This window comes from Taudactylus pleione, unplaced genomic scaffold (assembly GCF_031769625.1).
Source record: "Taudactylus pleione unplaced genomic scaffold, aTauple2 ptg000627l, whole genome shotgun sequence".
Taxonomy (NCBI): Eukaryota; Metazoa; Chordata; class Amphibia; order Anura; family Myobatrachidae; genus Taudactylus; species Taudactylus pleione.
The window spans coordinates 1,509,933-1,526,382 of record NW_028285029.1 but is presented as its reverse complement, the minus strand read 5'-3'; the positions used below and the strand labels follow the sequence as shown (position 1 = coordinate 1,526,382).

General features: G+C 41.5%; 1 pseudogene; it reads right to left on the bottom strand.

Moving 5' to 3' along the window:
• Positions 1-463: 463 nt before the first annotated feature.
• LOC148479253 (vomeronasal type-2 receptor 26-like) lies at positions 464-15,985 on the bottom strand (annotated as a pseudogene).
• Between the last annotated feature and the right edge of the window lie 465 nt (positions 15,986-16,450).

The window sequence follows — 16,450 nt, the reverse complement described above, 5'->3', positions numbered from 1 at the left end:
ATAAAGTTTATTTAAACACAAGGCCATGTGCTGTCTTTATTTGTAGATGTATAATATATTATTTTAAGTTGTATGTGTTGTTATTTATGCAAACTATATATTAATACCGAGTACTAGTCCAACAATTCTGGATGTTAATAACTCAGTCTATTCCTAATAAAGAATGGATGTAAACACACCTCATATAAATAAGCCACATGCATATATTGCAGAAACATACACATATTTCCAGCTCTGCATTTGTACATAAATGCTAAATTTTTGAACTTGGTGTAATTCTAACTCATCTGCTGCTGACATGGAACATACAGTATATAACACACAATGTACATGTTCTGTATATAAGCACAATCTGTTACTCTTGCATGTGCTACTTTAAGCATAAATTTCTTTATTATTGTGAATAAATAAACATCAGGCCCATTGTTTTCAAGTTTTTTCTAATATGTTACAGGATATCATATTAAGAGGGATTATGTTTTCCATGGAAAACAAGTGATTTTTTGTTCATTTCAGGAGTCATCAGTATATAGTAGCATTTAGGAAAGAATATACAGCCTAATATTCCAATACATGAAGCTAATATAGCGAAAATCTCTACAATCACCATATTTTTTCCCTTAGTGCTCAGATAGGCTGGGATGGCACAGACCCAAACACTGCAGAACACCAGCATGCTGAATGTGATGTATTTGGCCTCATTATAGATGTCAGGTAATGTCCTCACCATGAAAGCCAGAACAAAGCTCACAGCTGCCAGGAACCCCATATAACCCAGCATGAAATAAAAGGCCAACTCAGAACCCTCATTACATTGGATGATGATCTTCCCAGGAGTAGAGTCCATGTTAAACTCTTGAAATGGAGGAGAAACTGAGAACCAAATAACACCATTCAGGACCTGGACAGATGAGCAAATCAGCACTAAAGAATATGGTAGTTTGACTCCCATCCATTTCCTCCAGTAGCTTCCGGGTCTTGTGGCCTTAAAAGCGATGCAAACAGTAATAGTCTTGGCCAGGACAGAAGACACACCAATAGTAAATATGATTCCAAAGCAGATTTGGCGCAGCAAGCAGGTTATATGTACTGGACGTCCCAAGAAAAGAAATACACAAAGTAAACTCAACTTAAGAGATATGAGTAGAATAAAGCTGAGGTTCTGATTATTAGCTCTAATAATTTGACTGTTTTGGAAGTAAATAAATATTCCAATTATGAAAACAATTATAGTAGAAAATAAAACAGATGTGGCAGAAAATACTGAGGTTATAAGTGTCCATTTCATATGAAATAAAGTCTTGAGCTTTGGCAATACATTGGTTTCTTGCATCATTTGGCCATTCAGTGTTGCTGCATTTTACACAATGTTCATTGTCTATGGAATAAAAATGCAACAAATAAAATATTTCATCAGTAATGGTGCCTTCTACCTCAGTACCTTTATTGTCTTTTTACTCTCACATGTTATTTCTCTATCCTTTCTTCATTGCATTTAATCTCTTACATTTTGTTGATCTTTTACTCTCTATCACTCATTACCTTTGTCTACATATTAGTTAAAAAATTATTTAAACAATCCTTTATTAATTTCTGAATAATTCTGAATCATTTGCTTATCTGTAGATATTGGTATTAATAATGGTATTGTGTCTATGGGGATGTGGCATATTAAATGTCAACTGTCATTTAATTGAAATGAGAAGGTCAACATGGTTGTAATGCCAGCATTGATCATGTTGACATGTCATAATGTTCACAGCAACTAAGTCAACACTTGCTGTGTCAACATTGACGATGTATCTTTGTGTAATTCTTACCATTACTATAATTCTATCACTATCTCTAAACCAAATAGTAACCTAACCACTAACCCTAATCCTGACCCTAAGCCTATCTCTAGGTTTAACCTTAGCTGACATTGTTCACAATTATTATAAATGACATTTTGCAGGTGTTGATGTTAATGATGTTCACATTTTATGGTTGTTGACATTATCAATGATGACATTGTGGTGTTAACATGGTAAATTGTGACATTATGATCAAGGACATAGTAACTACATACCACCGATGGAAGTAGAAAATGTCTTTATGAAGGTATGTTTTTGAGCATCTGTGAGCCTAGACATACAATAAGTTGTAATCAACCAATTATTATTTCTTACAGTCTTCTCAACATTTAGTAAAAATATAAAAATCAGTGTGAGGAATTAACTATTATTTTTGGTAATTATTTAGTTTATAAAATGATAGTAAGCATTTGCTCTGTTGGCCTCATGAATCATTAAAGCAAAATAATATTTACTATTGAATATTTTTATTATTTTGAAAGCTCATTTTTAAATGCCATATCATGTGGCATCACTATACTGTAATCAGGGGCTGGCTGGCAACTTTTAGCCTGGGGGGCAAATGCATGCAGGCGGCCCTGGCAGAGGAGTAGGGTGTAGCCAGGGTGCCCTAAGACTGTGCATGCTACGGTGCCCCCCCCTCAAGTGTTCTAGGGAGGAGGCGGGTCCATATGGGATTAAAGTAAGGTAAAAATAAGATTAGGGGCAGCCCCATGTCGTAGTGCTCATATGCAGTGCCCCCCTGTGCCACAGGAGAGGACACCCTTATGCAGGCCTCCAGTAGTGCACCCAGCAGTAATCCTCCCTATGCAGTGCCCCTTGTGCCCCCAGTAGTAAGCCCTTATATAGTGCCACCAGTAGTGGTCCCCCCAGTGCTGTGCCCCTTGTGCCCCCATTGATAAGCCCCTTATATAGTGCCCCCAGTAGCAGTCCACCCTCCATGCAGTTCCCCAATAGTGGTAACCCTTATGTAGTGCCCCTTAAATATTGGCCCCAGTTATAGTCGTCCCCCTATGCAGTACCCCCAGTATTGCCCTTTATATAGAGCCCACAGCAGTGGTCCCTCGATGCAGTGCCCTAGTAGTAGTCCCCTCACCCCTATGCAGTGCCCCTTGTAGTAGTCCCCCCAGTAGTAGTACCCCCCCTTGTAGTGCCCCCAGTTGTAGTAGTTCCCCCAGTAGTAGTCCCCCCCTTGTAGTGCCCCCAGTAGTAGTAGTCCCCCCCTTTGTAGTGCCCCCAGTAGTAGTAGCCCCCCCTTTGTAGTGCCCCCAGTAGTAGTAGTCCCCCCCTTGTAGTGCCCTTAGTAGTAGTCCCCCCCTTGTAGTGCCCCCAGTAGTAGTAGTCCCCCCTTTGTAGTGCCCCCCAGTAGTAGTCCCCCCCTTGTAGTGCCCCCAGTAGTAGTAGTCCCCCCCTTGTAGTGCCCCCAGTAGTAGTAGTCCCCCCCTTTGTAGTGCCCCCAGTAGTGGTATCCTCCTTGTAGTGCCAGACCCCCCCCCAGTAGACACACATAATATAAAAAAAAAAAAAAAACAAACACTTACCTGAATCCCCGCTCCCACCGCCGCCATCCGCTCCTCCGTCTGTCCTCCCATGCTGGGCTGCTCTGCAGTATGGGAGAGACGTCATATGACATCATGACGCCTCTCCCATTACCCACTGCGGGAGCCGGAATATGGAGCGGCTCCCGCAGTGGGCGCAGCAGCAGCTAATGAGAGTCTGACAGACTCTCATTGGCTGTTGATCAAAACAAACAAACAGCAGCCGGAGCTGGTGGCTGTGTGTTTGTCGCTTGTGTAGCACTGACCGAACTCCGTCCGGTCAGCCCTACACATGCGGTGCAGTCTGTGTGACGCTGCAGCCCGGGGGGCACATGGCACCTTGCCCCCCGGCCCAGCCCGCTACTGACTGTAATTACAGTACTACTACAATTATCAACATTCATGTTATTGCCAATAATATTAGAATGATTTTGAGGTATCTATGTGGTGTTGATTACAAATATGACATTGTTTTTTTTTAAATTGGCTGTAATTTTTTTAGATTAATGTACGAGAAACATGAAAAAACACTAGACTACTGTCAACTGACTGCTAGTTGGGTGGTCAATCACTTATATACAGAAAGGGAACGTTCGAGCATAATATCGAAGTGAACACCTAGAATATTCATGTCTCACCTTCTAGAATGTTTCAACACATTCCCATAAGCATGCATTATGGCTAAGTTCCCTATCACTTGAAAGTATCCATTATCTCTATAAACTAGAGCCAATTGAAAAAAAAATACTTTCATTTTTTTAATTCTGCAACCCCAAATTACCCTAACTTCATTCAAATATCCCTGGCAACTTAACATTTTTTGTTGGGCTTTGTAATATTAAAGATTATAAAATATTGCTCTTTTATAAATACGGTGAATAAGTTTTTCAAGTGCGCAAATTAATGTGTGCACAAAATATTTACTGGTCTGTTTAACCATCCATGAAAAGTTGATAACAGGAAGTTACAAAGTATATTTCATACACATTAGCACATCTTGTTTGAGGATGAGATTCTTAATGACCTACTCCCAGGGAAACATATAATCATCTATAGGAAAACACCTGACCTGAAAATGGAATTAGTACACAGCTATATCAAGCAAGTCTGACACAGGCCTTGATTCAGAGTCGGACGCTCTGACCGAGCACTCGCTCTGAATCAGGGCGTCTTTTTGTTTTCTTTATGGAGCGGCCTCCTGGCCGCTCGCATTGCTGTGGGTTGCCACCCACAGCTGATGCGAGTGGCCAGGATGATGGTCGCAAGGGTCAAGACCATCGCGACAATCGGGCTTGCGACGAGACCCTTGTGGTAGGGTCTCGTGGCCGCAAGCCCCAGAGAGCTTTCGGCTCTAACAGAGCTGAAAGCTCTACCACTGAATCACTTGTGATGTCAGTGGGGCCACTCCCAGACAGTAGGTATTCTCATGGAATGCCTCTGTCTGGGCAGCCATCCCACGGCCCACCCACCAAAGGGGGCGTTCTGTCACTCAACATCGACAGCACGCCCCCTTTGGTGTGAGACCCAGAGCGATGGATTGCCCGTCACTATCCGGGTCTCGCGCATGTGCACGAAGGAGCCGGCTCCATCATGCGCATGCGCTCTGGGCCACCATTGACCGGTTTGCGAGCGCTCAGACTGAATTAGGCCCACAGTCCACATTAACAGGGACTAAACCCAACAAAGGTTTATTCTATGTCCTTATTGCAAAATCCAACCTCACACAACTAAGAAATGCTGCACTTTTGTACCCAATCAGACTCAAAAAACATTCAGAATATCTGAACAAATAACCTGCAACAGCATAGTTGCCGATTATCTGTTAACATGCCCTGGTGGACTATTCTATTTAGGAAGGATTACTACAAAATTTAAGATACGCATTGCAGAGCATACAGTATAAGAAATTTATAAATAGGCCTGTGTGCACTCACTGCTACGCACAGAATGTGCGCAGCAGTGAATTTTAAAAGCAAAGTCCAAGACATGAGATGAAGATTTTTTTGCCCCTTTCACGCACGTAAACCTGTTACCATGGTGACCATAAACAATCAGTGACATAATCACACCACCAGTAATATATGTCAATTCCACTACCAACATGGCCAACACTGCACTCCCTGAGGGAAGCCCAATTAGCCGGTATGCATAAAAGCTATCCTACAACATCACTCTCTGAACTTCTGCTACCTTTATTACATCTAAGCCCCCTCGCCCCACTGGCCGAGTCGAGCGTACAATGTCCCCGGGTCCCATAGTTCCCGGTCTGTTTGAGATCATGGAACCAGACGTCTCTGGTAAACCGAAAGTCTATGTGAGACCACTGCGGTATGTTTGCAGCCTGAACACACCAGAATATGGTCCTTTTCTGCACATGCTGTGTTTAGAGAAGAGGACACACAGGAAGGCATTTTGGAAAATAAGGTGAGGTCTCACAGGGACTTTTAATTTGGACGCTTAAAACAAGACTTGCATTATGGGAGGTGAGGACACACTCCTGCCAAACACTGACTTTTTTTATTATATATTTTGCTTTAGAAGGCAAAGGTTTCACCCCTTGTTTTGCTACTATGAAAATTACTAGTCTTTGCCCATTATACTGTATAATGTTTGCTTTAAATGCACAATATCATTTAAATTTATTTGGAGCTTTAATTTTAGATAGTTGAAGACATGCCATAGTGGTTCTAACAGTATAATTTTTTTAACTGCAGCCTACAGCAATCCTTTCTTGTCTGTCCACTCCCTTATTACATCTGGTGCCTGTGCAATCCTCCATTCTATGACCACCAGACTCCTAGTCTATTGCTGTCATTTTGCCATTACCTGTCAATGACCTGCCAGCCTCAGAAGATACTGCATCAATTATATTCTGGGTGCTGCCAGATTCTCTTTTCCACCTACTGTATAGAGCTTCCTCTCATCCACTTCAATCCTGAACAGAGTGCCTGCCCTTGCCCATACTATTGATACTGTGGCCACCTCTTTTAGTGCTGCCCTGCAGGATATTGTGGATGTTACTAGGTAGCCACCATTTAGGATGCCCTTTCTCTGCAACATCTATACTCCCCCCCTCCTCCGAAAGACAGTATTCCAGGGTCTTGCAGTGCATTCATTTGTTTGCACTTCCCTCCTGTTTGTCTGATGAGGTTACTATGTTTTTTTTTTTTTAATTAACCACTCTAATTAATCTTGCTATTGGCAATAGAAGACCTGGCAGCTGGACCTCCTCTTTTTCTTCTTCCTCTGATCCCAGCAGCACTTGGGATTCCAGATAGTTTTATATATTTTCTATCTACAGAATATTGTTACCTTTAAACTTATTTTCATTTTTATTATCCTATGACCAACTTTCTTATCTAAGAGTGCTCACTCCACCATATTTTGTATTGTAACTTACTGTCTATCATGTCTCCCATGTAATCCAAGCTCTCAGAACCTCCTCCACTCTGCCTACATACTCTAAGGAAAGAAGTAAGCATACTATTATGGAGAGTCTACACATAAAGGATCTGTTGTGATCAGGACAAATTTTATCCCAAGTGATGGTCAATCCTGGGCTGTTACTGGGAGGTGGCTAGAAATGAACACAAAAATTATCCATTCAGTAATGGGAGTGTCACGGATATATTAATACAAGAGGTGGCAATCACAGATACACAGCTGCAGGCATAGGAGGCCATAGTCAGATGGAGTAACCACATCTGCTATAGGGCTAACGCAAGTTTTGATGGAGCAACAGATGGTGGTGTATAAGGGTGCACCAATCAGTATTACTGCATATACAGACACTGATAATGAGCATCTCAGTCCTTGCACACAAGGGAAGGAGTTTGTAGGAACATTTGCCTAAACTCACAGATGGGTCACTGCCAATAGACAAAGCTGTGTGTGCTCTTGTGTGCAACTAAGAAGCAACCTCATAATGACCTGATTTGTGCTAATAATACCAATCAGGCTATGGACACGTCTTGAGATAATATGGTTGTCATGTCCTTATTTAATGGCCTTGCAGAAAACCTTCTTCAACTTCCTGGGCTCTCCAATATTTAAGGACTATAAATACACTTGTCTTGTCTTTTGTCCTCCATTCTGAAATTGTAGATACAAATGGTTGCTACTGTACATAATATTAACTGGTCTATTAGAGAAGACGTGGGTTGATATAGTAGTACAGTGCCCCATTAGACTCTGGAGAGCAGCACCACACATTGGTAATTCATCTCAGAATCCAGCTCCACCTTGTTCTTTATTGTTTAAAAAAATCTCTATTATATTTCTTCCTAACTGCTTTCAGAAGTTTCTAGGGTAAACTTGAACTAATCCAGTGTTGTTTTGCAACTTTTCAATTCAAAGCAATCAATTCTGGAACATTTTTTTAGTAAGATTTTGGTATTATTTACAAATTCTATTAATTTCATCCACCAAAAACTTTAGACAAAGTTGCAAAATTAAGTTGAATCCTTACTATAGTCTATTGGCTAAAACAGTTCATAACCCTGTAAAATAAACAGTAAAATGTTGTTCTATGTTGATGCATAAATTAAGTTTGCTGTGAAAATAGTCTGTAATTCATTAGCAAATCAAAATTGTAAAATTTTCAAACTATCCATATACCAGTATTATTAGATATTTCCCCTTCTGAACACAGCACACAGTCATAGCAACACGCATGGTATCCTTCCCTTGTAGCTTTTCTGTATCCACTTAGACACTTTTCTGAACATTGACCTTGTGGCATCTATTAAAAAAAAGAAAAAAAAAACATTTAAGGTTATGGAATATTCCTATAACTGAGTCTTCCAGTATAGCCCATTATTTTAATAATATAGCAACAATTTTGGAATTTTTTTTTAAAAAATCTTCAGGATTATTTGCAAGCAGGTATATATTACATAGGTGAATATTTATATTTATGGAAAATGTAATTAGCTGATTATTGAGACAAAACATAAAACATATTACATTTTCCATAACTATTCCTTTGAAACTTTAAATACTTAAAAGCAAAGTCAGGCAGAAAAATCATCTATGAGATGTGATATAGGTGGCTGTGCCTGACAATGGGTGCTGTAAATTGTTGTTTCTAAATGTTATCATATTTGAGATAAATAATATGGAACATGAGCTTCATGTAGAGTTCTACGCTTTAGAAAAAAAGAGGGGATTAGGTAGATGCTTTGCACAAATTCTATCCAGTTATTATAAATGAGAATACCTCTATGTTTTAGTACAGTAGATAATAATTATTTATTACTATGGGAGTGCTGCCTATGTCAACTGATAATGTGAGTTATAAACAAAAGAGCAAAAAAGATGTTTCTGAGTGTCACACAAAAGGGTATAAAATATAACAAAATATAACTGTAATTAGTTTTGTTAAAATGTTTTGGTATTAAAAGTGAATTATCGATAACAATTATAGAAATATAGAGCGATTGTTTGCCAGTGCATATGGTTATAAATTGCAATGAGCACATGTAGGGATTACAATTGGATTCGCCCTTGTAAAGTTAGTGACAGGTAGTCAGGGTTTGGGGATGGTAATGGGAGGGAAGGTCTGACCATTTTAATTTTGTATCATGGGCGTGTATAAATTATCCACTACAATTGCATTTGCAGCATGCGATGAGGGATGCAGTGTTTGCAGCTGGCAAGAATTGCTGCAATGGAAAAATGGCTGCTCTTGTTACCAAATTTACACAGGTAAGTGATGTTATACGCAGATGAGAAGGTAGCTAGCTGTTGGGTGTCCCTATGCTCAAATGATCTTTGCAACCAATATGGTGGCCATCTTGAAGTTGATCATCTTGGATGCAACACAATTTTTTGAAATGGGAAGGTAGTCATGTGACATATCAAGCAGATGTAAAATTTTATAAGAAAAATAATGATGTTCTTCATTATAATGTATCTTTATTAATTCTCAAGTTATAACTGAGTTTTTTTGTAGGTAGTGACATTAATGGTAATGGCACTAACAAACACAAGATGTGTTGAGATTGTTTTGATATCTTGAGAATGATGCACATGTGCAATTGCAAATAATTTTAACCAATGTCACCCAAATAGGCCACCCATTACTTACAGTGCAGTTGCCAAACTCCTTGTCAAATTTAAAGAAACCGGATCAGAAGAAATTTGTTTTATCACTAAACAATACCTGGTGGGGGAAATGAGGGTTGAAGATGCTGTGTTACCCAGTTTGCAATCTCCACCCAATGATCTGGGTCAACATCAGTCAGGTGATGCAAAATCTGAGTCTTGAAAGTGTGCCTTATATGTTTAGACAATATTCTCAAAATGGCCATATGACTAACCCCACATTTACAAGACAGATGATGAGTGCTACATTGTGGGCTCGATGCCAGCACAGAAGTGGTTGTTGATTTATCTGTAACAGTTTTTGGTAGTCTACTTTTTGGTTTATCTGCAACTGATCTTTAAATTTGGAAAGGCGTTTGGCAATATCACAGTGAGTAGTGGGTGGCCTATTTTGGTGATGTTGGGAGAAATTATTTGCAGTAGCACATGTGCTTTGTGTGCCTGGAGCAGGAGCTGCAATCTGGCAAACGTCTGCCAGTGGGGAGGGGCTGGGCCTGGTAGAGAGCAGCCAGGGGGAGAGGGAGCAGCAGTGGTGGGAGGAGAAGCTGCCTACATCCGATGCACAATGGTAAAGAGGAAATGCTTGGATGGGCAGTAGCAAGAGAGACTGCTTGGGATCCTACTTCCCATCTAGATATTACTGTGATGGAGACAAACCAGGTACAGAGACTCCTGCTCTCACAACCTCACCATGCTCTCAGGCTCTCACCCTGCTCTCACATCCTCACCCTGCTCTCTCTTTCCCTGCTCTCACACCTTCTCTCTGCTATCACACAGTCACTCTGCTCACACATCCTCACTATGCTCTCTCACCCCCTCGCCCTGTACTCTGCCCCCTCACTCTGCACTCTCCCGGTCACCCTGTGCATTCCCCCCACCTTGCTCACTCCCTCTCACCCCCTCACCCTACACTCTCACACCTTCACCCTTACCCTGCTCTTGCCACTTCACCTGCTTTCACCCTAAACCGACTCCTTCACCCTCACCTCTATATGATAGATTGACATGTTATAACACCCACAACCCAAACTTTACCAATTTAAATTGGATGCGCCACCTCCAGTACAGCTCCACCCACATAATTTACAGCAGTGCCTACCTCTGAGAAACTCCCCCCCCACCCAAGGAGAGGGGCCCTACCTATTTTGTCAATTCTGGGCCCCACAATTTCTGGTGGTAGCCCTGGATATAAGATCATGACAAGACCAGGAAAAAATTTGAACTGTGCTTGTAACAAAACCAAATATCCAATATATTGATCTTATTTATAGTTCTATATGGATTTGGTTTATTATAAGTGTATTAAAGTAGAAATAGAAATAGTTGAAGTTTCCAAAATATTTATTTTAGTCCATCACAATAGCTTAGCATCTGTGATTAGTTGTGCTAAGTATTGTTTATTGTTTTAATCCATAAAAATACATTATATAATTGTTGATATTCCTAACAGTTCTTGCTCTGAAATAGCACTATAGTGTTATGATACTAAGGGGTCTAAGTAACAAGCAATGAAAAGTGTGAAGAAGTGGACCAGTGGAGAAGTTGCCCATAGCAACTAATCAGTTCCTACCTATTATTTTATAGACTGTTCTTGATAAATGCTACTTCAATGCTGATTGGTTGCTATGGGCAACTTCTCCACTGGTTCACTTCTCCACACTTTTCATTACTTGTTACATAATAAACACCTAATAGTTTTAAGGTGCCTATACTGGTCATAATTAGTCCACATCTCTTATTTACTGTATTCCTAGAAGGCTGGAAAGAGATGGATGAACTTTCTCATTTAGTAATTTATGTGCTGGAATAACAATGTTTATTTAAAATAACATATAAAAAATATATAACAATAAAGTCTATTTCACATGTAGGAGGCACCTAAACAAACTAAAGTTCTTAATAAAATCTAGAGATGTACGTTGACCCTTGTATTTTGGTTTTGGTTCTGGATCCCCCCTGGTTTTGGATCTGGATTGGTTTTGCCAAAACCTCACCTCCGTGTTTTTTGTTTTCGTGTTTTGGTTTTGGATCTGGATTTTTTCTTAAAAAATCATAAAAACAGCAAAAATCACATAAAATGGGCCTGTTTTTGTTCCTACAGTATAATTAACCTCAATAACAAGCATTTCCAGTAATTTCCAATCAATGTTGACCACCTCACAATATTATTTGCTTCCTCTAGTTAAGGACAAAAGGTTGCATCCAGTTAGCTGGCTGACTAAGCTACAGTAAGTGACACAGTGGGCAGCACTAACAAGTGGCAGTTCAGTTTCTAATTTCCAACTCAGATACAGTGTGTTATACAGTGTTGGTTGGATACACCAATAGTGCACTTACTGTAATAGTTGTGTCGGCAGAGTGGGTTACTGATGGTGTCCTCAGTACATGGAATGGCAGTGCTGCAGTGCTGGCAGTGTCCTCAGTGAAGGGTACCGGTGATGTCGGCAGTGCAGGGGTGCAAGCGGTGTCTATAATGCAGGTTTGCTGGCAGTATCATCAGTGCGGGGGTGCCAGCGGTGTCTTTAGTGCAGGTTTGCTGGCTGTGTCGACAGTGGGGAGGTTGCTGGCGGTCTCCTCAGTACATGGAATGGCAGTGCTGCGGTGCTGGAAGTGTTCTCAGTGAAGGGTACCGGCGGTGTTGGCAGAGCAGGGGTGCCAGCAGAGTCCTCAGTGCAGGTTTGCTGACTGTGTCAGCAGTGCAGGGGTGTTCTCAATGCAGGGTGCCGGTGCTGTCGGCAGAGTGGAGGTGCCAACAGTGTCCTCAGTGCAGGTTTGCTGACAGTGTTGGCAGTGAAGGGGTGCTGGTGGTGTCCTCAGTGAGGGAGTGTCGGCAGTGTGGGGGTCGCTGACGGTGTCCTCAGTACATGGGGCAGCACTTCAGGGGTGCCGGCAGTGTCGGCAGCAGTGGTGTTGGCAGCAGAGGATGCTGTCAGTGGGAGTGTAAGCAGCGGGGGGGCATAGGTGTCAGGCGGTGGAGGATGGCGGCCGCCATCTTATTTTTCTTCTGTGTGCTGTTTTCAATGGGCTTAACGCTTTTTGGCTGAGAGCCGTGACAGATGGCTCTCTCAGCCATACAGTGTTAAGCTCGCTCAATACAAAACCTCACAACTTGTCAGCAGGGTCATGAGGTTTTGCCTCGGGTGAGGGATCCGGGGCAGACAGGGAGATCCGAGTGAAGCTCAGATCGCCCTGGATCCCCGAAATTTGGGTGGGTTCGGATCTCTGAGATCCGAACCCGCTCATCTCTAATATAAACAAAAGAGTGACAAATCGATAAGGTTACCATCTATTTAATGATGCAGTTGCTTTGGATGTTATATTGCATCTAAAACACTTATTTATGTAATTTGGTCTATTTATGTATTTAAAGAAGCAGTTTCTCTATAGTTATAGATAGATAGAGAACAGGGTTCCATTTATGAAAATACCACTACATTTGAGTCACATGGGGCTTGATTTAGCAGTGGACGCAAATGCAATCGTAACTACAATCGCCTATGGATCGCATATGCTTAAATATGCTAATGCTTGCCAAAGCACAGCCTATATAAAGACGCTCACTGCTTCCTTCTCATATCCATCCAATGTCGCTCTTCTGTGTAAACATTGGCACCACTGATGCACATCGAGAAGTCACGCAGCATTTACACCAAGTTTGAACAGTTTTAAGCATTGTAAGTCTCCTCGTACGCAGGGAACTCTCTTGCTGTGTGTGCAGTTGCAGTGGATAATTGATGCATGCCCATGAAACAACGCTCAAATAGAGACACACCTGCATTTTCTCAACCACCCCTCTGTCACCACCCCCGAACGCTGACAGCCTGTCACTCACTTTGCGATGGATTCCTGTGTGCGTCCGTAGTCAGCTTATATGCATGCTGGATGGCAAACAATCACTCGAACTGCATCTGTAACTGCCTTTTCTTCTACTGCAAAATCTTCATCATTTAGGTTCAACCATCCACGGAAGAACCTAGACCTATGTAGTCTCTGTGGCACCCCTATCTAGTGGTTCCTCTGTTCTGTTTCATGCTCCTGGGCCCTTTTAGTCAGCTGGTGCAGACCACATGAAATAAGTGCCTGTGCACACAGAACTGAGGGCCTGATTCAGCTTCAGGCGGAATTGCAAAGCTGCTCACAAGCAGCTTTGAAATTCCATCTGTGCTTATATGGTAATGCATAGTCCTCCTACTACATTATGTTTCCGAGCTGTGTTGTCAAATGCAGCATTGGATACTCTGCAGAACATCGGCCGGCTAAGGTGACCTGCTGACCCTTATCACTGAAAAATGCAAAATCAACTAAACACGGGCCTTAGTAAATCTCCCCCCAGGACTATATATTGTTGCTGACACTTCTATGATCCCACTTCTTGCCAGTACACAAATTATACAGTGTGAATTGTATTGTGTCTGTCATTATCTCCGGTATATCTATTGGTAGATTGCAGGCAAACTACTTAGAGTCTTCCAATGGTTACTTCCCATTTCTGTCTCACCCCCTATAACTATGGGCCAAACCTGGCAAAGTGTTTGGACTAATAATAGATTGCACTGATGTTGTATACTGAGAATCTTACAAGGTAATGTAGTTAAAATTTCTGTTAATGTTGCAGTTCATATTTACCTCCTTTCCCCTTCATACTGTATGTACATTGGAGAACCACAAAACTCAGTCCTAGTCAATCTGCCAACTATTCTTAATGCTTAGAATTATTGAATGTTTTTCTGCCGTCTCCTATTGGATTTCCGCTCAGCAGATTTAACTTTGGTAAAAACTGAGTTAATATTCTATATAGCGAACAAAATATTCATATTAATATATAACAAGAAGACTATAACACTACCCCTCGATCTTGCTGACTAGGTGTCAAACTTGAATCAGAAACGTAATTCCCCACATTCAATCTATACATAAATCTGCTACATACTTTTATGAATTATTTACAAAATATGAATTTCACAAATAATAAATCACTATAATTCATATGCTATAGACTATTGAAATTCTCTTCTGCATATGCACGCAGATCAACTGCGATAGTATGCTAATCAATTGCGATTGCAATGCAAACTCAGCACAACATAAGGACGCCCACTTTACATTGCACACATCCATAATACTTAGCAGAATAGCAAAACCATCGGTACAATCAAGTACCATTGCAGCCTCACGCACACTTGCACCAGCTCTGACCTTACTCAGAAATTGCTAACAACCACGTGCTCTATGAGACCTCATACTGCGTATGGCATCACAGTAGATAATTTATGCATGCCCTTGCCACTGCGTGTGAATGCACTGCCACGCTTGCATGCATAGCGCTGAGGGTGCTTAGTACCCAGAAATCCACAATTTTATTAAGCCCTGTCCCCTTTGCAGCAAAATGCAGTGATTTGTGTGTCAATAGAGAGGAGTCGGGACCAATTTGATGAGATTCCATTAGAATCAAGTCATATGGCCCTGCCCCTATTAATCTAAGAATCGAGCAATTTGCTGCTGGGGGGAGCAGCTTAATGATAGCCGAGCTGCTGCAAAGTAAGATAAAAGTTCCTCAGTCACATCCCAATGTTAATACAGATGCCGGGATGCTCATAATTGGAAAATTCCAAATATATACAGACTAAGGGCCTGATTCAGGCCCGCTCGCGAGCACATTGCGCTCGCAAGCGGGTTGATGGTGGCCTAGTGTGCACACGCACGAGCCCTGTAGCAAGTTAGATATGTTGATCGACAGCTTGCCCCATTTTGTAGGTGGGGAGGGGGGGGTGGCTGTACAAATGGAGGCATTCCTGAAGGAATGTCTGCCGTTAGTGGCGGCCCTACTGACATCACTCGTGATGTCAGTAGTGGACTTCTGGCTCTATTAGAGCTGGAAATCCACTTGGCATTGTGAGTGCTGAGACCCTACCACAAGGGTCTTCTCACAATGCTGTAGTCACCAACAGCTGTACAAGCGGCCGGGAGGCCGGATTTAAAAATAATAGGGATGCCCTGATTCAGAGCAAGCGCACGCAAATATCATGTGCCTCTGCATCAGGCCCTAAGTAGATACATCAATGATGATATATAAAAGGCCTCTCACCAGACTTGACACAGTGAAATTAGTATATCCCTTTTAATATTCCATCTTGTCATATGTGTTCGCAGGTTAGCATAGTTTCAACATTTCAGTTCTCTGTATAGGCCTTTCTCAATAATTGTGATCCATACACATACAAGTAATCACAGCATCAACAGCAGAATGGCAGCAGTCCTTACACCACAACAGGCCCCAGTATAAATTCTCACCCATAACACATCACCTGCAGCTAAATGAAGATCAGCCACAAAACATGGTAAAACAATCCAGCTAAAAACATATACATATAGCACACATAAATAGAATCCATCCCTGTGGGAAGAAAGCACTCACTTACCAAAGGTATAAACCCCTGCCACTCACATGTATGCTGGAGACGTGTCATCGCTGGTGCCACTCGAAGACATCATGGGTCCCGGCATATAAATCTCATTCTCTCACCGATGCATTCCAACAGCACAGAGGCGGAACAGCTATAGATTATATAAGCAGTGGTTTCCAAGTAATCTAATACAACAGGGACATAGGCACACATCCTATATAGGCAATGCCCCTAGTCAAAATAACTATGTAGTGATGCAGACCTATTGATAATGCACTACAATATATCAATACAGGCAAAAAAACAATAACAAATAATGGGTGGACAAACCCTGAGACCCAGTAATGAAAACACACAATACCATTGCTATAAATGTGATAAATGGCAAACCATTGTTGAATCGTAAATAAACCTTTAGTACATTCCTGCCTATAAACCTCTAAGATTCACCTGCCTAGAACCTCTGAGACAAAACCTGCCTATACCTTCTAAAACCACAAGATGTCGCTAATTAGCGCTGTGTTTAATTATACCATTAATAAAACTCTAA